At 40.4% G+C, this 22,352-nt stretch overlaps 1 protein-coding gene across 17 annotated transcripts in view; it reads right to left on the bottom strand.

Annotated features, from left to right (window-relative positions):
* LOC118626117 (SSX family member 2 interacting protein) overlaps positions 1-10,743 on the bottom strand; it is a 45,887-nt gene extending 35,144 nt beyond the window's left edge. For 14 of the 17 annotated variants that reach the window (XM_036255470.1, XM_036255472.1, XM_036255474.1 and 11 more), the window contains exons 1-2: positions 10,639-10,739; positions 4,043-4,139 (exon numbers count right to left, since the gene is read on the bottom strand). The gene's annotated coding sequence lies outside the window, so the exon portion shown is untranslated. Of the gene's footprint in view, positions 1-4,042; positions 4,140-10,638 lie in introns of all 17 variants that reach the window. The other 3 variants (XM_036255471.1, XM_036255464.1, XM_036255463.1) reach the window with 2 other exon arrangements.
* Between the last annotated feature and the right edge of the window lie 11,609 nt (positions 10,744-22,352).

Here is a 22,352-nt window from a genome sequence, read left to right as displayed (position 1 = left end):
CTAAAACAAACTTCAATCAGGTGTCAGAAAATAAGTTTTTCATTATACAGGAACGTGGTAACATTATACCATCTGGGCTTCTAAGTATTGCACAGGATTTTTCACAAATAACTAAATAAAGTCTTTGCTAAAATCTCACAAAGTTAGAGCTACCAAACTGTTGAGTTAAAAAAATAAAATTGGCTCTGGCCGATTTGGCTCAGCAGTTAGAGCACTGGCCCGCAGACTGAAGGGTTATGGGTTAGATTTCCGGTCAAGGGCACATACCTGGGATGCAGGTTAGATCCCCAACTCTGGTCAAGGTTGTGCAGGAGGCAACCAATCAATGTGTCTCTCTCACATCAATGTCTCTGTCTCTGTCTCTCTCCCTCCCCCTCAACCCCTTCCTTTCTTCCCTTCCACTCTATCTAAAAATCAATGAAAAAATATCTTCGGGTGAAGATAAAAAGTAATAATAATAAAATAAAATAGTTAAAACTAAGTCTTTAAACATTAGTTCTATCTTAGAAATTTAGTCATAAAACTTGAGAATGTAGTTATGAGCATATTTTTATGTTATTACTCTCAAAAACCAAGTTATGACTATTTAAAAAATTAATACCACCTTCTACTATAGTTTTGTTCCAGAGGAGAGTTTTTAATTCCATTACAAATGCCTCTGCTACCTTAAATAAAATCCCAATTCAGACATGCATATTAGAATAGAAACAATAAAAATTCAGCCTCTAGAAAAATTCACATTTTACAAATTTAAAATCTAAATGATTTCTTCATCTGAGTGGCATGATTTAATAATATCGCTATTTTCCACAGAAATAAATTCATAAATTAAATTTTAATATATACCTGAATGGCTAAAACTCAAAATGTGGTATTCCCTTAATCACCTGCCCCCTTGCCGAGTTTGTGACCATGAGGAGGATTTACAGTTGGAAAGTCCAGTACACACAATGAAGCCTCACAGGCCTGGGTCACACGGACTGCAGCCATATCCTGACCAAGTCCCTCTGAGCCAGTTTCCTCACCTGGAAAACGGGGTGATACTCTGTAGGGTGGTTGTGGGTACACAATGAGGCAATGGGTAAAAAACTAAGCACAGCATACATAGGATGCAGGGGACTGATTTGACAAACACATGCTAGGTGCTGTTCTAACTGCTCTGGATATATTACGAGGTCAATCCTCACAGCCACCCTATGTGTTATATTATTTCCTTTTCACAGATAGGGGAATTGAGGACACAAGGGTTAGGTAATTTGCCCAAGGTTCTAGAGTAGGCAAGTGGAGAGCCGGGGGATATTCCCCAGCCCAGACTTCAGAGCCCATTCCTTTTTTTTTTGCATTTATCTTCAGATAGAGCACGAGGGAGAGAGGGGGGAAGAAAGAGAGAGACACATTGAATGGTTGCCACCCACACGACCCCAACTGGGGCCGGGGACAAACTGCAATCCGAGGTACATGCCCTTAGCGGGAACAGAACCAGGGCCTCTCTGGTGGTCCACGGGCCGAAGCTCTAATCGCTGAGCCAAACCGGCCAAGGCAGAGCCTATTCTTAACCATCACATGTTGTGGCCCCAGTGGATGTGAGGCTCAGGAAGCAGCACTGTCTCACATCACCACTCATTAAATCAAATCTCCCAACTGGACAAAGACTGCACAAACTAGTGTGATAACACACAGTATGGTAAACCATTTCATGTGTACCCTTTGGGTTGAAGAATACAATCTCAGTGAAGCTCCAAGCCAGAATCCACCATTAGAAAGTGATCTTCTTAGAACCTTAGGGAGTAGGACACTACATTAAATTCCTTATATACACCCTTGAATCAATTATTGTTGCAGTAAGTAAAATAGTATGCTATAATGACTAAAAGCACATGATCCAAAGACAGACCACCTGGTTTCAAAGCCCACTTCCAGCACTTACAAGGTAAGTGGCCCTGACCAATCTCTGACTTCATTTTCCTCATCTGCAAAGGAGGGTAAAAACAGTCTTTACCTCAAAGGACTATAATGTAGTTAAATAATAAAGTTAGCTGCAAAATGTATTTAATAAGTTTATTAAATAAATTTATATATGTAAATTGTCTTGGGTACATGGTAGATGCTCAAAAACGTCAGTCGGCTATTATTAGATATTTTACTAATTTGGAAAGAGTTCCATGATAATTTGTTAAGTAATTTTTAAAAGCTGCACAACAATCTATAAAATGATCTTATTTGGTCTTTAAAAAATTATATATGAGTATCTACGTACAGGTATAAATTCTGCTCTATAAAGACAGAAGAACAGGAAAAACTGGAAGACCAGACCAAACTGGGAACAGAAAAGGGAGAGGCTAGGGCTGGACCTTCATCCCTTTCTTCATGCATTTTCACACACATAAAGATATTATGGATAATCTTTACATTTTTTGCATCTTCCAAATTTTCTATAAGAGAATATGTTTTTCACATGAGAAAAAAATATGTTTTTAAAAGGAAATCACAGTGATAAGCAGAGGCAATGGAGATGAATAGCACCAGTCTCAAACACCAAAATTAATGGCAGAATAGCTTGAATAATAAAGAATACATTTATTTCTAGATTAATCAGTTAATCTACAGCACCTTAACACAAGCAGCCCTCCTGTTGGGCAAAACATGGTTATAAATTATAGAAATGTCCCAGAGTTATTCAGATAATCAATTATATAAAGAAAATAGACCATTACCAGAGGCCAGTAGTTTGTAGTTTTAGGTGGGAATCTCACAGTCTACAAACATTTGAAATGTGTAAATCTTTCCACTGATCAATTGTATTTCCATCTATTACCACATATTCAATCACACACATGAGTAAGCATGATACATACACAAAGATACTGTAGCATTATTTGTAATGGGAAGAAACTGGAGACAATCTAAATATCCATCAATAGAGAAACAGTTAAAACCAATACATATACATGGTACAGTGAGAAGGAGAGGTACTTTGGGATTATCAAACTGAAGAAAGGGCACTCTAGGATAATTAAAGTGAAGTAGATCTGCACTTATAGCTTGAACAAGGTTATGGATAAGGAGAATAGTATGATCACCATTTTTTACCAAATCAAACTATGTAAATACATTTAGGAGAAGAAGTCTAGAAGAGTTACAAACTGTTACCAATGACATTCCTGGGGAATGGGATGGGTGGGTGTACCTTGACACAGCTGGAATGTTTTAGGGGCATATAACAGTTTGTAAGTTTTTAGAGGCAGTGGGTTCATGCAGATTTAATGAAATAGTGTGTGAAAGTACTCCCACCTCAATCCCAAACAGCAGCACCCCTGCCCTTCAGTGAAAATACAAACTTAGACAAATGATAAACTCTTTGCACCAATCAATTACAAGTCTAGCACCTATCTCACATATCACACATACAAGTGAGCAAGGATGTTGCAGTCTTCACACTGATACCCTGCTATGTCAGTGTGTCTGTGGGGACCCAGCCCATCAGGGAGGCAGATCTCCCTCCACGTTGTGAAGAGCAAAGACACAGAATACTGGCCTTCCCAGCAAAGGTGGACTCTCCCTCCAGCTCAAGTGTAATCCAAACTTGGTAAGAGGAAAGAAGGGGGAAGATGACTTTGATTTATAACTATGATGATTCTTTTCAAAATAAAGAATGTTCTTAATCTATCAACCTCCAGATAAGGTACATTTCTCTGCTTCTAGAGAGCAGAGTCTATATCACACCATTGGGTATTTCGTTACAGGCTGACTTTTTTTTTTTTTTAAGAGAGAGAGAGAGACACATCAACTGGTTGCCACCCACACCACCCCAACCGGGGCCAGGGACAAACCACAATCAAGGTACGTGCCCTTAGCAGGATTCGAACCCAGGTCTCTCTGGTCCGCGGGCCAACACTCTAACTGCTGAGCCAAACTGGCCAGGGCTAGGCTGACTTTTAATTGCTAATGTTTTCATGTGCTTTGGTCTTGGTCCTCTAATTACACTTAGTTTTTTCAGGGCACTGTCATTTCAAGGAAGCTGCTCAGGGTATTGAAAGAGTACCAGATGGTGTCCAGGGCCGTGGTTCTCGGTGCCACTTCTGTCATTTACTGAGCAAACTTGGGCCAGTCATACTTTCTTTGGTTTTCAGTTTCCACATCTGTAAAATCAAGAGGTCAAACTAGATAATGTTTAATTTGTTCTTCACATTTTTTATAACAGAATGTGCACACACTGTCTTCACAACCATGTTTAACTAATGAGATGTGACTTAATTTTAACAATAAAAACAAACTTTATTATGCATAAACCATTTACTTGGAACAAGTAAAAGCATATAAAAACATATATTAACTAATTCAATCTCAAAATAACTCAAATAGTTCTTTTTCCCATACTACAGATGAGGAAACTGAGACCCAGAGAGTTTTCTTGCCCAAGGTGACATAACTAGAATGTGACAAAGCCACGATTTAAACCAGTCGTCCAACACATTTAATTATCACATCCTCCTGACTATAATGCAGGAGAGGAGGGAATACACAATATGTGAGCTGCTTTCACAAACTGAACACACACACAGGTACTTGCTTCTCTACCACCTCACCTTGACACTAAATTACAACCAGACAGTAATTACTCCAACTGAGTAACTGGAATGTGAACTGTATAAAAACAGACAAAATATTAAATTCAAATAAGCAACTCAAAAACACATTTTTTAAAAATCTAGTGAATATAGAGCTCAAACTGCCAGGCTTTCCCCAAATCACCATTCTCTTTGTGCTTCCAGAACACTTTGCATTAACCCTATTACAGTAGGGATCTAAAAGTAATGAACCCCCTCTCCATCCAAACTGAGTTTCAGGTCAGTAGGCCTGTCATCGTAGTGCTTGTATCCTGCTTTCTTATGAGATACCATAATTGACCCAAGGTGGGAACCCAATAAAGTTTGCTGAAGTTCATTTGTCAATGAAGTTCAATGATATATTAACGGAAAGAATGCTACTGTAATATTACGATAAACAAGAATGAATACTTTAGCTTTTAAAAAAAATTGAATATATCGGGGTGACATTGGTTCAAAAAATCATACAGGCGTCAAATAAATGTACAACTCAACAAAACATCATCTACACATTCCATCATGTGCCCACCACCTCAAGCAAAATCTATTTTCCTCCCACACTCTCCCACCTTTGTCCACCTCCACCTACCCCCACCCTTCTTTCCCTCTGGCTATCACCACACTGCTTGAATCTTGACTAGTGCCAGTTTAGAGAAGCAGAAAGGTGATTTAGTGTATGAATCAAGAACATGACGATTTATAGTTAGTATATCAATTTGAGAGAGAGAGAGAGAGAGGGAGGAGGAGAGATAGAACCATCAATGAGAGAGAACATCGATTGGCTGCCTCCTGCACGCTCCCCACTGGGATTCCCAGGCATGTGCCCTGACTGGGAATCGAACCTGTGACGTCTTGATGCATGGGTCAACCACTGAGCCACACCAGTCCGGCAAGAAGCACTACTTTTAAATCTAGCTTACATCGTAAAGTTGAAAGTCAGCTAAAAAGTCCAAATAAAGTAAAAATCAATGACCATTTATTGCTATTTCATTCCTCAAATACTTAACAGGTAACAAAATCTACTAAAAGACATGAAAATAACAAACAAACTAAACATTATTTATCGATCTGTTATTATTTACAGAATAGTGTAGTTACCTTTCTGTTATAGTTTTTTCAATGTTTAGCCCAAATTTAATCATTGGTTCTAGTTCTCAGATTGTGGTTCCAGGACCAGCCCCATCAATAGCACCTAGGAACTTGTTAAAAACACACACTCTCAAGTCCCACTTCAGACCTCCTACAGGTTCAGAAACTCTGGAAGTGGAACCAAAAAAATCAGTATGTTACCTGACTCTCATGTGATTCTAATGCATAAAGTTTGAGAATATGGCTGTACTCTATAGAATGTGTTTCTCTCTATATGTAATAAGTACTCTATTTATGCAGTTTAGATTACAGAGTGCCAAAAAGGTATTCTTTTCTAAGGGTGCTATAGAATGGATAGCAATAATAATGGAAAAGTGTTCCAAAGTTGAAAATAAAAGTCCTAGGGAACACCTGGCTAAGGCTTATTAAATACTGGAGGATGAGGAGAACCTTTGAAAAACAATCAGTATGGCAGTTGAAATTCATATATTCTATTCACATACTCTACAATCTAGACAGTCCACTTCTAGGTATAAATCCAAGAAAAACTCTTGCATGTGTATGCCAGGAGGCATGAACATAAGCAGCAGCCCCCTTCACAACAACATACTAGCATAAAAGCATAACCCTGAAAGCAATGACGCACTCAACAGGAAAATGGACAGACTGGCATTTTGGCAAAATGGAATTTCATTAAATACAGCAATAAAGCTGTATTTAAAAAGAAACCAAGGAGCCCGGCTGGTGTGGCTCAGTGGTTGAGTGTTGACCCATGCACCAAGAGGTTGCCGATTTGATTCCCAGTCAGGGCACATGCCCAGGTTGTGGGCCCAATCCCCAATGGGGTGGGGGGCATGCAGGAGGTGGCCAGCTGATGTTTTCTCTCATCAATGTTTCTATCTCTCTCTCCCTCTCCCTTCCTCTCTCTAAGAAATCTATAAAGAAAAAATATTTTTAAAGAAAGATACCAAGGAAATGATAAATATAGGATTCAGTAAATAGTTGCCTCAGATGAGGGGAAGCAGGAAAAAGGGATGAAGGGATGGAGGTGCCCAGATAGTTATATCGAGGTTACTATCGAGGTCTTAGCTTTTATGTTAGGTGGTGCCTATTATTCTACTAAAGCTAAATAAATAAATAGACCAATTATGAAACTGTGTCATGAACCAAGGAATATAACTAATATGATTCTTTGTACTTAAAGTCCTTCAAAGATATTTTTTAAAATATATACTGTTCCTCAAATATTTCAAACAATTCTACCCAGTCTGGCTATGAGACACCCACAGACCTGGGTCCTACGCCTGACTACTGCCAACTCAGGGGTTAGATGGCTTTTTAATTTGAATTTCTGTCTTCTCTCATCTCAGAATCCTACATTGCTAGGACCTGACATTTTTATGCCTCTTATGACATTCAGATTCTACACTGCATTATAAATTGTGTTATCTCCTAATGAATTGCAAGTTGCCTGAAAATGGGGCTGAATCTTATTTTTCCTGGCATCTCTATTCCCCTAATCTTAAAAGTAGAAGACAGACTTACAGAGGTGTTCATTTCACAATATATAAAAATACTGAATCATTGTTATACACCTAAAGTGAATGTTATGTCTATTATACCTCATTTAAAAGTACAAAAACAGCCCTGGCCATTCTTTCTCAGTGGTTAGAGCTTTGGCCCTCGGACCAGTGAATCGTGAGTTCAATTCTGGTCAAGGGCACATACCTCAGTTGTAGTTCCTCCCCGGCCCCAGTCAGGTCGTGCTGGAGGCAACCAATCGATGTGGCTCTATCACACTGATGTTTCTCTCTGGCTCTCCCTCCCTCCCACTCTATTTGATGATAAGTGGAAAGGTATCTTCAGGTGAGGAATAAAAAAAATACAAAAACAAACAAAATATTCAAAGGTTGATTATACGAATAATCATTTTTACTCTTTTAAAGTTTCTGGGGGCTTCAATAAAATAGTTTAAAAGTTTTTATTTGCTGTGTAGGGCTGTTGCCTCACAAATATTACTTAAATTGTCTATGTTCAGAACATTTTTAGATCATTTAAATTACTAATTTTAGTGGAAATACTTCTAAAGTAAAAATCAGCCTGACTGGTGTGGCTCAGTGGTTGAGCATCGACCCATACACCAAGAGGTCAATGGTTCGATTCCCAGTCAGGGCACATGCCCAGGTTGTGGGCCCAGTCCCCAGTGGGGGGCATGGAGGAGGCAGCCGATTGATGCTCTCTCTCATTGATGTTTCTATCTCTTTCTCCCTCTCCCTTCCTCTCTCTCTCTAAAATAAAGAAAACAAAATTTTTTTTAAAGAAAAAAAATAAATTAAAAATAAAATATAACTCCCCTGAATAAAACCCTTTAAAGATTCCCTATCATCTACTGGTCAAAGATCACCTTCCTATTTTTCATTCTTATCACTAACCCACTCCACCTGGCTCTAACTACCAAACTACCTGTACCTCCCCCACAGTACATTGCACAGACAATACCACTATATGTTCAACCTGTGAAGAATGACACCACCTCCTCCTCTTTCTCCTCCTCCTCCACTAGGACACAGCTGAAATTATGTTTTCTAAAGCCTTCCCATATTTGCAATTTTTATTTTCTATTTTTGCTCTCTCCCTTACTATACTATAAATTTCCTAAAACAAACGCCACAAGGCAACACTCATCATTTTTATCCTCAGGTCTGACAAGTAGAGGCTTAGTGTTTAATAAACATTTATTAAAAGAATACATTATTAAAGCATACTTCAGTAAATCTGCTGGTACAAAAAATACTGACCCATTATCAAAAGTAAAAATGTTAGGTAGTTTTCCATTATTAATAATGAATAGTGCACTTTTCTGTTCTATCTCAATCTATAAATTCATGAATTCAAGATAACTTGCACCTTTATTAACAGCGGGTCATGATCACCATCACAAAAGTGACCCCAGAGTACCAATAAGGCATATATATTCACTGGTAAATGATATGGAAAAACAGCATGTAAAAGCTTTGGAATTGCTCCAATTTACGCACGTGCAATGACTTAAAATCACACAATTCTGGGGCAGTGTCTTTCTCATCTTTTTATCTCTAGGTGCATATTACATAGAAGATATTCAAATGCCTCCTTTTATAAAACCTGTGTCATAGCCAGCTTTGTCAAAGAGCAGCTATGGCAGGATTATGGATAGGCCAAGAATATAATCTGATTTTGTATTGGCCTTGAGGCCTTTGGCAAGTCATCTAAACAATTTCAGTTTTCTCATATACTGCCTCAGCGTGTTTGGAACATAATATACTTTAACAAGTCTTATCATAAGGCATAATGTGTGGGGCTGAGATCCTCACATTTCATCCTAGAATAACTAAGTCCTTGCAGTTATCTTCAAGCTGGTTCACTCATGTTACTTAACCCTAGGGCTTTATTATCTTCACTGTACACATGGGGAAAGGGAAGGGAAGATATAAAATGACTTGGCTGAAAAGACCCAGCAAGTCACTAAAAGAGCCTTCCTTTTCAGCTCATTCATCCTCTTTGCAAAGAACCATTTTGAGAAACTTTCATGGACAGCAGGCAGAATAGAGTGTCAAATTAATTATTAGCTTTTACTGGTTTAGTTTGAATGAATAACCTAAGCATCCTGGGCCTGTAGGTTAAGATAGTTCTAGGACTGGATAGATTAAGTTTTGCTGACTGAATCCAAGTTCATAAATCTACCTTCTTCTAAATTTCAAGATAGCTTGACCTAAATTTTAACACTAAAGGCAATTTTTTCTCTCTCAAGATCTCTCATTCCTTTCAAATTTTGTTCAGTCTCCTAAATGTGTTAAGTCCTACTCTACCTTTCCAGGTCAGGGTCAAGGCTGCCAGAATTTTCATCTACCTAAACAGTAAACCAATCTGTCCCCAGTCGTGAGGGACTGCAAGGCACCCGTCACTCATAGCCAACTCTAGACCTAGACTCCAATCTGAATTGATAGGAAAGCCCAGCATTTTTTTAATTCCAGGAAACCCCCTCTCTTACACTTCTGAACTACCCTCAGAGGAGTGCCTCTTCTAACCCTCACCCCATTATGGAGTTCAGAAAAAGGAAATCTCAGTTCGCTCAGATTCAACAAGAACTGTGTCTGCGTTGCAAGTAATGATGATTTAGCAATAATAACTGCGGACCCCGAAGTAGGGTAATAACCTAAAGATTCCCATATTACCAAGTGCTGAAACAAATTATTTAGCAGATTCCATTTCCTGGGCCGAAGTGACTTGCATAACAGGGCGATCAGCACAGGATCAAAAGGGAGCAGGGAGCTCGTAATTCAGTGTACTGTACTTTACTGTAAATTTCTACACCGAAATATTCTCACAAGCCTGCCTCTTAGAGGATGTTCGTCTCCTAGACATTTATCATCGGGGTTCCCTTCCGCTGCGGCGGTAAAGGGCCACAGAGGGACTCAATTCTAGCGACAACTCTCGCGGCTCGCGCTAACAAATCCCGAAGCCCGCACGCCCCGCAGCCTCAGCTGAGACACCGCAGCCCCAAATTGGCCATCCCCTCCTCCCCCACGTCCCCAGCACCGCAGGCCGGCGCCGCCCGCTCTCCATCCTGCAGGAGGTTTTAGGCTCCCCGGGCCGGAGCCCTTCGGTAGGCACAGCACTGCAACCGCCAGCGGAGCGGTCCCGGAACTGGCACCTACCTCCACCTCCACCTCCACCTCCACCTCCACCTCCGGGCGCGGCCGGAGGGTCAACGCTCGCCGCCTCCTCCAACGGCCCAAACGGCCACGCCGCGCCTCTCCCAGAGAAGCGGGGGGGCGCCGAGCCAGGTGCCGACGCTCACCTCCGCGCCCACCCCCGGCCGGTCTGTCCCCGGCCCCGCCGGTGCCGTCGCCCCTCCCCAGGCGGGCGCGTCACTATCCCCGCCGCGGGGCTAGGCTCTCACCGTCACAATCCCCGGGAGCCGCGGGGAGACACCGCTTGGCGTCCCGGTCAGGATCGCGCAGCCCCGAGGGCCCGCACAGGCGCGCCGCACGCAGCGCCCTGGGCCGGCGGCCCCGCCCCCGCCTCCGGCTCCCGCCTTGCCCGTCCCCAGCCGGGCTCGCTCCGCCCCTGGCGGCCGCCTCCCTGCCTCGGCAGGTTCGCACGGTTCCCACCCCGCCCCCGCGCAGCCGGCGCCGCAGGCCCGGCGGCCTCTCATTGGCTCCGCTCGTTGCTAGGCAATGAACAACCGCGGCCTGCATTGGCCGGGTGGGGCCTCCTGAGTCTCCTCCCCACCTCCAAAAAACCCAGAGAAAAAGAAAACCTTATCCCTAGAGCCGAACGGGATGCTGGCGCAGCTGCGGCTGCGGCACCTGTTACGCCCTGTGATTCACCCGGCCCGGCTTTGCTCCCTCCCCCTCCTCCCCCGGGCTGGGCTCGGGGCCCCGTGGGGGGAGGGGGAGGGGTCATGGCGGCATTAAAGCACGTGTTCCGGACCCCAGTGAATCCCAACACCTAGTGAACCCCAACACCCACTTTAAGAGCAAAAGTGAAGCTCCCCGAAGAGCCACGTGCGCTTGTAAAAGTGGAGAAATAAACCAAACAACAGCCGGCACCCAGAATTAGGTTGAGCCCAGGGGAATGGAGTTTCAAGCGTCGGGAACCCTGGATGCAAATAACCCAGCCGGGGGAAAGTTACGTGTGAAATCGGGGCAAAGAAAACGACCTAGGCGGAAGACAACGGGAAGACTAAGAAATGGCACTTATGATCTAGAAATTTATGCAGAAATTTCTCACACCCACCCGCAAAATATGTGGAAAGAAAATGTATGCCTGCTGCACCGGTACCGGGGTCAGGCCGGCTCCTCCCCGGTTCCACGTGAGCCTAAAATTCTCCGGGGAAGGAGAGAGGCCGGAGAAAGGAAAGATCAGACTGGGAAATCGCAGGCATATGAGTTGAGTTATAAACACAAAGAAGTACTTTGATGGATTTTTGTGTGTGTGTGTGTGTGTGTGTGAAACCCAAGGTATTTATTTACTCAAAAGGGGGAAAAATAGGTTTGGTATTTTAAGGAGGCTCCTGAGAGCACTTTAATACTAAAATACCAAAATAGTATGAGACATGGGGGAAAAAATTAACAGTGAAGAACAAGAGAGGAACGAGTGCCCCTTCCCTATTTACACGTACTTATCCTCAATCCTGGATGAGAGGTGAAGGCGAGAAAATGAGCAAGCCCTGGTGAACACTTCAGAATCCAACGAAATCCTCCTGTTTGCCTTTGGTTTAAGAGATTGGGAGGCCCTGCTGGATGCTATTGAGTTTAGGTGAATGACAGCCCAATAACTCATTAGGGCCCATCATTGTTAAGGACGCTGTTACTGCAGGGCTGTGGAAACCAATGATTACCAATAATTACCTTACTCCCTACCCCAGATACTGGTGTGTGTGTGTGTGTGTGTGTGTGTGTGTGTGTGGTGGGGGCGGGTTACCAGTGATCCAAAAAGGGGGTTTGCAATTTCAACTGTCCGTCCCCAAATCCCACATCCCTTCCCATCTTAAGAAATAATTTAACGTGACAGTTTTTCTTTGAAATGACACTTTAGGCTTCAGTTTGACCATTTCACCTCCTCCACAGTCAAAATGCGAGAGCTCACTCTCTGACTAGCTGGAGGAGCTGAGATCAAGGAATTAAATAAGCAGAGTCCAGCACACACTTTTGTGACCTAACCACTTACAGAGTCAGGATTTTAAAAAGTTAACGTCAGGCTGAGATAAACAGCGAAAAGTTCGGCCCCGCCCCCAGCCCCAAGGATCAATCAGACAGAGCCGTCTGAACGGTTTTCAACCTTTTTGCTCTTAAGACCAACTTTTCATCCTTAAAAATTATTGAAAACCCCAAAGAGCTTTTGTTTATGTGGGTTATAACTATTGATATTTACCACACTAGAAATTAAAACTGAGATATTAAAAATTTTTTTTTCCTCTATTGATTTTTGGAGAGAGAGGAAGGGAGAGGGAGAGAGAGATAGAAACATCGAAGAGATAGAACATCAATTGGCCGCCTCCTGCATGCCCCCCACTGGGGATCAGGCCCACAACCTAGGCATGCGTCCTGACCAGGAATCGAACCTCTTGATGCATGGGGTTGAACGCCTGACCACTGAGCAATACCGACGGGGCAGAACAGATATTTTTAAATATTTATTTAAAAAATAATAATAGAGCCCAGGCCATTGTGGCTTAGTTGGTTGGACTGTCTGCAGGTACACCAAAAGGTCACACGTTGGATTCGGGACAGGGCACATACCTAGGTTGTGGGTTTGATCCCTGGTTGCTGCCACTGATGTCTGTCTGTCTATCTATCTGTCTCTCTCTCTTCCTCACTCTCTAAAAAATAAAATAAACATATCCTTGGGTGAGGACTAAAAAGTAATAATAAAAAGAATAAAAATTACATCTTAACATAAATAGTACATTTTAATGAAAAAATAACTTTTTTTCCCAAAAAAAGAGTGATATTACTTAAAAATTTTACAAATATCTTTAATGTCTGGCTTAATGGAAGGTAATTGATTTTCATATCCGCTGCATTCAGTCTGTAGCAATATCTCACATAGCCTTTGGAAAACTGTACATTCCTAAGAGAATGGGAGTAAAAAGTTACATTTCAGTATTGTAATAAAAATAGTTTTGACTTTGTAGACTTCCTGAGATAGTCTTGGGGATACAACTGGTCTAAAGCTGTCTTGTCAGTGGCTGGTTTAGGAAATGAGCAGGTGACCTAACTCTGGTGAGTACATAATGGGAAGTGTGTGTATATGTGTGTGTTTTTTTTTTGTTTGTTTGTTTTTGCGGGGGTCGGGGGCTGCTTCAGGGGAAGGGTTTTAGCCCTGAGAGTCCATAAGAAGTCTTTTCTTTCCTGCCCTGGCCATTCTCCAGTGAGCAAGACATGTTTGGAGCTGTGGTGGCATATCCTGAAACAATGAGAGAAAGGGGAAAAAAAGAAAACACACACACACATGGAAGGCAACCCAGAACCCAGATGTCACTGAGTGGCTAAATTAACCTACTCTAGCTCTGCACATCTCCAGACTGCTGACATGTGAGTTAGCAAATGGCCTATGGCTTAAGCCAATTTGGGTCAGGTATTCAGTTACTTGCAGCCAAGAAGATCTTGACTGATATATAGGACAAGATAAAGAATTTGGCGTCAGCCTGAAAATAGTGTAAGGACACATTAAACACAAGACTAAAGAAATTGGGCTTAATAGAACTTTGCTAAGGTAAGGAAAGATAAAGGGAAAAGGTGCTATCCAGAATATTTTTTAAATGCTTTACTTTGGCTACTTTCCTCTCTTTTAGCAAAATTAAGGGAATGTGACTGACTATCAAGGGTTGTTCTCTAAAACACATCAAAACTTCCACCCCTACTCCTCTATGGTCTATTTATATCACAGTGATCAGAATAATTCTTTTAAAATATAATTTATATCATGTCATTTTTCTGCATTTGCTTTCATCATTCATTGTTAAAGCCAAAATTCTTCCATGGCTACAAGGCTCTTATGAACTACCCTCTATCTCCTTGCCTCTCTGATCTCATGTTCTACAACTGTGTCCCTTACTCGAGTAACCATTAGCCACCTCACTTTCTTCAACCTTGCAGGGCACATTAGTGCCTCAGGACCTTTGCACTAGCTATTCCCTCTGAATGTCCTCCCTCTTAACATTCATATTACTTACCTCCCCCCTTTCTAGTCTGCCCCAAATCACCATCTTTGTGGGGCCCAACCTGACAACATTAAAATTGGAACCCCCCTATAGTTTTCCAAATCTCTTACCTCTCTCTAATGTAATTTTCAACCATAATATAGAATTTACTTTATTTGTTTGTTTGTTCGTTTGGTCCATCTCCCTTTACTAGAATGTAATCCCAGCAGAGATAGAGGTTTTGTTTGCTTGTTCACTGATGCATCGTGCCTAAAATAGTGCCTGGTACTTAGTGGTTAGTGCTCAATAATTATCTGAGAATAAATCTAATTTTTGAAATAATCCAAAAGTTAGTCAGAGCCAAATCTGATGAACACATTCTGGAGCCACGTTAAAATGCCAAACCTGTATTTTTTCAACTAAGTTACTGCAGTTGGATGGATAGAGAAAGGTCAAAAAATAAGATGTGCTTGATTTTTTAAAATAGTAAACTGACTCTGAACATAATGTCAGAGTGGAGTTCTTAAAATGTACACTTGTAACAAGTTTCAGAAAAAGCATATATATATTTTAAACTCTATATGTTTGTGTGTATGTGTGAATGAACCTCTTCCAATCTGTCTGCAGACTTCCATTCTTGTCCCCATTACATCAGAGTCTTTCAAAGATGAAAATCAAATCCTCTCCACTCCTCTCCCCACCCCCTTGCAATGAAGAACGTTTAATTGTATTGTATTCAGCATGACATTGAACTTTCTCCCCAGTCTTGCACACATGATCTGGCTTCTGTCCCCATCTTGGAACTCTCACTTGGGCACACAAAGTGCCAGCCATAGTAGCCCCCGCCCCTTTTTTTGTCTCCTGGACCTTTGCACCTGCCATTCAGTTAGCCTGGAAGGCTTTTCCCACAGGGTTCAAGACTATGATTCTTTTTCATCATTTGGATCCCACTTCCATATATAAAGCAAACTTCCCAGGCTTGATTTTATTTGTGTGTTTGTTTGCTTGCTTATGGTCTATATCTTCCCACCAGAATGTGAGCCCAGAGAAGGCAGGGACTTTGCTGGTTGTGCTTGCCTCTGTAGCCCAGCCCCTCCATGCCCCAACTGGAGGGTTGCTAACCAAACCGTTAATAGTGAAATTGGGTGGATAGAAGGCAAGGAACATCCACTTTTCACTTTATTAACTTCTGTTATAAATGAATTTTTATAAGTATGTATTATTGTAATTTTAAAATATTTTAATTTTGCTGAAATAAATAGGCTCTGACTTTAAAACGTATTAAGTTAATAACCTACCCTTATTTACTCATATGTGTTTCTCAGAAACTAATGTTTCAAATACCCCAGCAAACATTCAGGCCACACAGCTTCTACTACATGTATATTCAAATCTGGGTAATAATGGGCTTTTATGAATTACAGCTTTCTGTAATTCATACCATCTGGATTATTTCAATAGCAGCAACAATTTCTGGATCTAGCAAAGATCATTTCTTGTTAGGGCCTGTATGCTATAACAGATGAGAAGATGGGCTGGGTCACCTTTCCTTAATGGCTCCACATTCATTAATTCTGCATTCTGGCCAGGACTTTCTTTCCAGCAGTGGCAGGGTGGAGAAACGAAGTCTTGCTGGATGCTGTGCTAGGAACTCCATATCCATGGCCTCATTTTAATCACAAGCTAGATTTAAGGCTGTTAGTAATTAACTGCAAAATAGCACAGAACAGCTTCCAAGGGCTGCAAGACCTCAGAGTCCCACATGTGGGCTGTAGTGGTCAGGGTGTACTCCGTGGAGGAGAAAGAACTGGAGTAGGGCCTTGAGGCAGCCTTCACTCTGCAAACGGAAATAGCAGACCACCGGCTCTGCTTGCTGACTTGTAGAGGTGGCCTTACAGTTAGCAGGGCTTGGCTCCTCTGGCTCTCTGCATCATGCTGCATTTCCAAAGATGATTCATTTCTGGCCAATCCCTTTGGCTTTGGGCCAGTAGTAGTCCAACTTGAAATGACAATCTTGTGCCATTTACAAAGTGCTGGCCGAGTTTACAGGAAAAACAGACCACTGTGGTTCCCTTTGCCTCCCACATCCACTCGGGTGAAAATTCTCAGAAAAGAAAACTATCCTTACTCATTACCCACCCTGTGCTAACTCACCCTGCCAGACACAGGCACACAGAACAGAAGACATGGTTGATCACCTTCTAGGTGCTCTGTTCTTAGTACTTCAGATCTTTGTCTGGCCTGCTGAGTGTTTCTCCCCACTATTTCTTTTGAAATGGTTCTTTTTGAGCAAGAACAGCTGATAGATTTTTATTAAGCTCTAACACATTGATTTCCAACTCTCTATTTGTCCCCAAATTGACTTTCAAATATGCCATGTAAAACTTGGTTATGCATAAATCACTCAAACAGTTTATAAGGTGCCAGCCAACCAGAGTAGTCAGGTAGCAACCAGGGGAGTTCTCAAGTCCTGTATTTCCAAGAGAAAAGCACGCCTCCTTTAATTAAATTGGTGAATACATACACACGTATGCATACATACAATAGGCAATCATTTTGAACATTTTGCACATTCAGGAGGACTGTCCTGAATTCTGATATAACACTTTGACCATGTAACTAAGGTCCTTGACACAAATTCATCTTCTTCAGTATCCGATCATAGTCAGTATAATTTGTTTTTATTCTTACTGAAATCTTATGGGGTCTCCATCACGCAGCTCATAACATTACACTTTTTATTTATTTTATTATTAATATTTTTTAAAAGGTCTTTATTGAATTTTTAGACAGAGAGTAAGGGAGAGATAGAAACATCGATGTAAGAGAGAAACATCGACTGTCTCCTGCACGCCCCCCACCCCCTCACTGGGGATCGAGCCTGCAACCCCGGCATGTGCCCTGACTGGGAATCAAACAGGGACCTCTCAGTTCATGGGACAAAGCTCAATCCATGAGCCACACCAGCCAGGCCCACTGAAATCTATTTAAAAACCACAGAGCACAAAGTTCCAGCATCAACTTGAAAAGTTCTAATTTAATTCTGCACCAAAGCACCCTTTTATTTTACGTAGTCCTAGTCTCCCTTGCTCTTGTTTCAAATTTTCCTCAGTGGTTTAATGAGTATTTATTAAATGATTACCATGTGCCAATGATTGCCATTGAGGGATATAAGGTCCCTGCTCACCACAGAAACTCAAAGTCATCCGGGAAGACAGAATAATGACAGTCTAAATCTTGGAGAGACGTGGCCTGTGGCCTGTACCACAGGCACATAAGTCAGGTTGCCTGGGCTGAAATACTGGCTCAGCCTCCTGGGTCCATGTTGATATCACTGGCTCCCAAACCAACCTGGGGCTTCCTTCCTCTTGGCATTCTGTTTAGTAAACAATGAACACTTTGTGGCCTAAGTCACGACTAGTTAGGTTGTTTATTACTTGCAGTTAAAAGCATCTTATCTGATAATACACCCCAAAATAACTCTCATAAAGTGACCTGAGGGTGTGATATTTCATTTTATTGGGACAAATATACTCAAGTGTCCCAAGTGGAAACAGCCAAGTGAGCAAAAAAGTCAGTGAAAAAATGAAGCATAGGAGTTATTTAACAAAAGACTGATTGACTAGAATCATTAAATAAGAAGCAGGGAAAATGTGAAATTGTTTCTATGTTTTGAATTATAAATATATATCCAGGATATTAACATTTATCTAAATATATATAAAATTAACTAGGCCAGAAAAATTAAACCATATTGATATATACATCCTTTCACAAAATGATTTGCTATGCTGAGATTTTCAGACCATAGTACTAACTTTTCTTACCAGTACTTGCTTTCTGGTATAAATCTTTTCTAGCAAAAGTCACGTGTAAATGATATATTTAGAAATCAAACCATGTCCTAAATGTACTACTGAAACTAGAGGTTTAAAAGAAAAATACAATAATCTTTTGCATGATGAATGACACCTTCATAGAACAAATAATCTCATTATCATTTATCAATCTATAAGATTACATTTTAATATCAGTTTCCTTAAAAGAGTTTTACATATCATTATTTGAAACTCAGACTTTTATGCAGCTCTTTTAATGAGTTTTCTGTAATATGAATCACACTGCAGAAGATTGAGGTATTGCAATCAGCAAAACGGTTCAAATCCTTTTATTCTGCTACTGGCTATTCCATTTTATCTTAGTTATAAATTTCCATTTGATTTCATTATTTATATTTTGGTAGGCAAAGTTTCTTTTTCTGCATTCTCAGTGAAGAAGAAATCTGGAGGCTTGATTCCTGATGGATTTTAACTTCTGCTTTGTAAACCTCTATCAATGATGTCATCAAATAATTGTTCAAATTGAAATGTAGTGAAATAGAATCTTCTGTATACTGGGTAAAACATCCACATAAAAATTCAGATTTGATATCAATTAAAATATGGTATTGATTTAAAGTAACCATTTAAGACTTACAATTATATATAAATCTGCCTGTCCCTTTAAAAAGAAAAGCAATTGGGGTTCTGGTTGCTGAGCTCTCTTGGATTTATTTTATCTTAGCAGCTGTTCCTGAAGTCGATGTTATTCAAATGAGGGTTTTCAAGCTCTTTGTTGTGTTTTTCAACTTATGGTATATGCTATCAAACATAAAACCCAAATTTAGAATGGGGTGGTTTGGGGACCATTAGAAATACTGGAAAAATAAAACAATATTGGAAAAAAAAAACTTCATTTTTATTTAACACAGATAAAACTGTTGAACATGATCTGCCTGCAGCCCCTGTAACAGTAGCAAGACAACTGAACCTCTAAGCACCAAAAGTTGGATGATATATTTAGTAATAAGTATATATGGAGGGGGGAGGGGAGGTGTCCTAAATGGAAATAATTGAACTTCTCTGTGGTCATAGAAGATGAGGAAAGAACACATCACTTTTCTTGCCACTCTGAAATAAGCTTATTGTAAATTTTCCCTAACCTAGGCTACCCATTGATCTAGAAAGGATAACTTTACAACTCATATACCTTCTATTTTCATTTATTTCTGTTGCATTTGTTTTTCAGGATTCAGCAGAGCAAGACATTAACGGTACAAACTTTGGGTAAGAATCTTGGCTCTGCCCCTACTTGCTATGAATACATGTACCTTTTATTTAATTTACAAATTAAGCCAATTAGCTTCAATAATAGCAAAGTATATATGGAATCTTAACTTATTTAGGAGTTATTATCTTCATTTTTACATCATATATAATCATTTCCTAGTATTAATATTAAAGATTTATTGAGTGACTACTTCTTGTCAAGCACCGTTCTACGTGCTTCACATATTAATTCATTTAGTCCTCACAACATCCTTTGAGGTAGGTGTCATTATTGCCTTTACTTCCTGATTAAGAATTAAGAAGGCAGAGGTTAAACAGTTTGCCCAAGATTACCCAGCTAATAAATTTCAGAGCTCTTCTCTTAACCACCATGTCATCACTCATCTGTTCAGGACTGCCTTAATCTCTGTGGCTCTCCAGTCATTTGTGTTCAAATGCCCACCGATGAATTAAATCTTCAAACGGGGATAGTCACCTTCTATCCATGCACATGAAGACTCTCTGAGTGGTCCAGAGCGTGGACAATTTTAAGGGAATCAATTTCACATCCTCAATTTCATTTCCACACTCTCCTAAAATGTATCTGCCTGAGAACATGCCTGTGGTCTCTTTTCCACCCCTTTTCACAATTGCCGTTTTCCCACTTATCAAAAGAAAGGCATTCTTCTCACAGATCCCGCATTTCACTGTGGTGCTTTGACCCCAGGTGCACAAAACAGAACATTAGAAGCCTGTCTTAGTGTTGAGAAAGGGAATGACTGTGGTGGCTGGAAACAAAACTGTCACCTGATAGACCATTAAAAATAATTTAAAGGACAGATTATCACATGAGTTTTGGCATGTAATCGAAAGGAGTTTGAAGAAGTGAGTGGCACTGCCACAACAAATTCCTCCCATTCCCATCTACTTATTTCTGCGAGCAGAGGGCCTCAGCGTGTACATCTAGGAACAAATGCACAAACAGAATTGGGGCAGAACTCAGTCCCATTCTAGCCATCAACAATAGTCATCCACAAATCCACTGGGAAAGAAAAGACTCCTTCCATTTCATTAACAGATGCATTTTCATTATTTTTATGTTTAAAAAACACATAGTTATCAATCTGCAATATAGCTACTGTTTGATCAATTGCGTATTACTAGCAATTTTATAGATAATGTCAACTAGAGACATTCTAACACCTAGAAAAAACCTCACAATCACAGGGAAGTAAAATTATGTAAATGTGTAGTTACATCTGTTGTGAAGAATGATGTAATGATCAATAAACATTTTCAAGCATGAAAATATGCAATCAGATAGCATTCTGAGGGGGAAATGACATGAAAATATGAGTTCAAGAAGGAGAAAGAACAATGTAAATTTTCTGTTAAAGAGCTAGTTCATCTGTATTTAAAAGGAATAATGTAGGGTAGGAAATTATGTAGGATTTAGATTCTTTGGGATAAATCTAAAAGAGTGAGCTAACAGCTTCATTTTAAAATATCATGAATTGTAATACGTACCCTGGAAATTACACCTTTTGCAAACTTATGATGAAAAATTATAGATGGCAACATAAAAATGTGGGAGGGATATACATTTTTCAAAATTCTTTCGGGGAGGCATGTGAGCAAAAGTTTGAAGACCGTTGATCTTGACCACAGAGCTCCTCAGGTTACTGAAAATCTGGTCCAGGTGCTCATTAACACTACCATTTCACACACAGAAACAAGGCTGACAAGCAAGAAAAAATGCTCTTGGTCACTGCTCTGTATGCCCTGCATGTTCAGCAAATGCTAACAAATGAGAACCACATAGAACACTTGATCCTTTGCTATTCTCTTCTCTCTAAAGACACTGTATGTAGCTCCGTCTACAACACTGTGTGTTTCAGGAAAACAGTAACACAAAACACAGCTTTTAAGACAAATAAATGTCCCAAAGCAATCTATAGATTCAATGCAATCCCCATCAAAATACCAACGACATATTTCATAGAACTAGAACAAATACTTCAAAAGTTCATATGGAACCAAAAAAGACCCCGAATAGCCACAGCAATCTTGAAAAAGAAGAACAAAGTTGGAGGGATCACAATACCAGATATCAGGTTATACTACAAAGCGACTGTAACCAAAACAGCCTGGTACTGGCACAAGAACAGGCATATAGACCAGTGGAACAGAACTGAAAACCCAGAAATGGACCCAAGGCAATACGCTCAATTAATATTTGACAAAGGTGGCAAGAGCATACAGTGGAGTAAAGACAGCCTCTTTAATAAATGGTGTTGGGAAAATTGGACAGCTACATGCAAAAAAATGAAACTAGACCATCAACTTACACCATACATAAAAAGAAACTCAAAATGGATAAAAGACTTAAATGTGACCCGTGAATCCATAAAAATTCTAGAAGAAAATGTAGGCAACAAAATTTCGGACATCATACGGAGCAGAATTTTCACTGATACATCACCTAAGGCAACAGAAATAAAGGAGAAAATGAACACATGGGACTACATCAAACTAAAAAGCTTCTGCACAGCAAAAGAAACAATCATCAAAATGGAAAGGCAACCCACTGTATGGGAGAACATCATTGCCAATGATGTATCAGATAAGGGGTTAATTTCCAATATATACAGAGTGCTCATACAACTCCACAAAAGGAAGACAAAGAACCCAATTAAAAAATGGGCAGAGGAGCTGAATAGACACCTCTCCAAACAGGACATACAAATGGCTAAGAGACATATGAAGAAATGCTCAACATCACTAATCATCAGAGAGATGCAAATTAAAACAACAATGAGGTATCACCTCACACCTGTCAGAATGGCCGCCATCAACAAATCATCAAACAACAAGTGTTGG

This window comes from Molossus molossus, unplaced genomic scaffold, assembly GCF_014108415.1.
Source record: "Molossus molossus isolate mMolMol1 unplaced genomic scaffold, mMolMol1.p scaffold_m16_p_12, whole genome shotgun sequence".
NCBI classification, from domain to species: Eukaryota; Metazoa; Chordata; class Mammalia; order Chiroptera; family Molossidae; genus Molossus; species Molossus molossus.
This window is presented reverse-complemented; position numbering and strand designations above follow the sequence as displayed.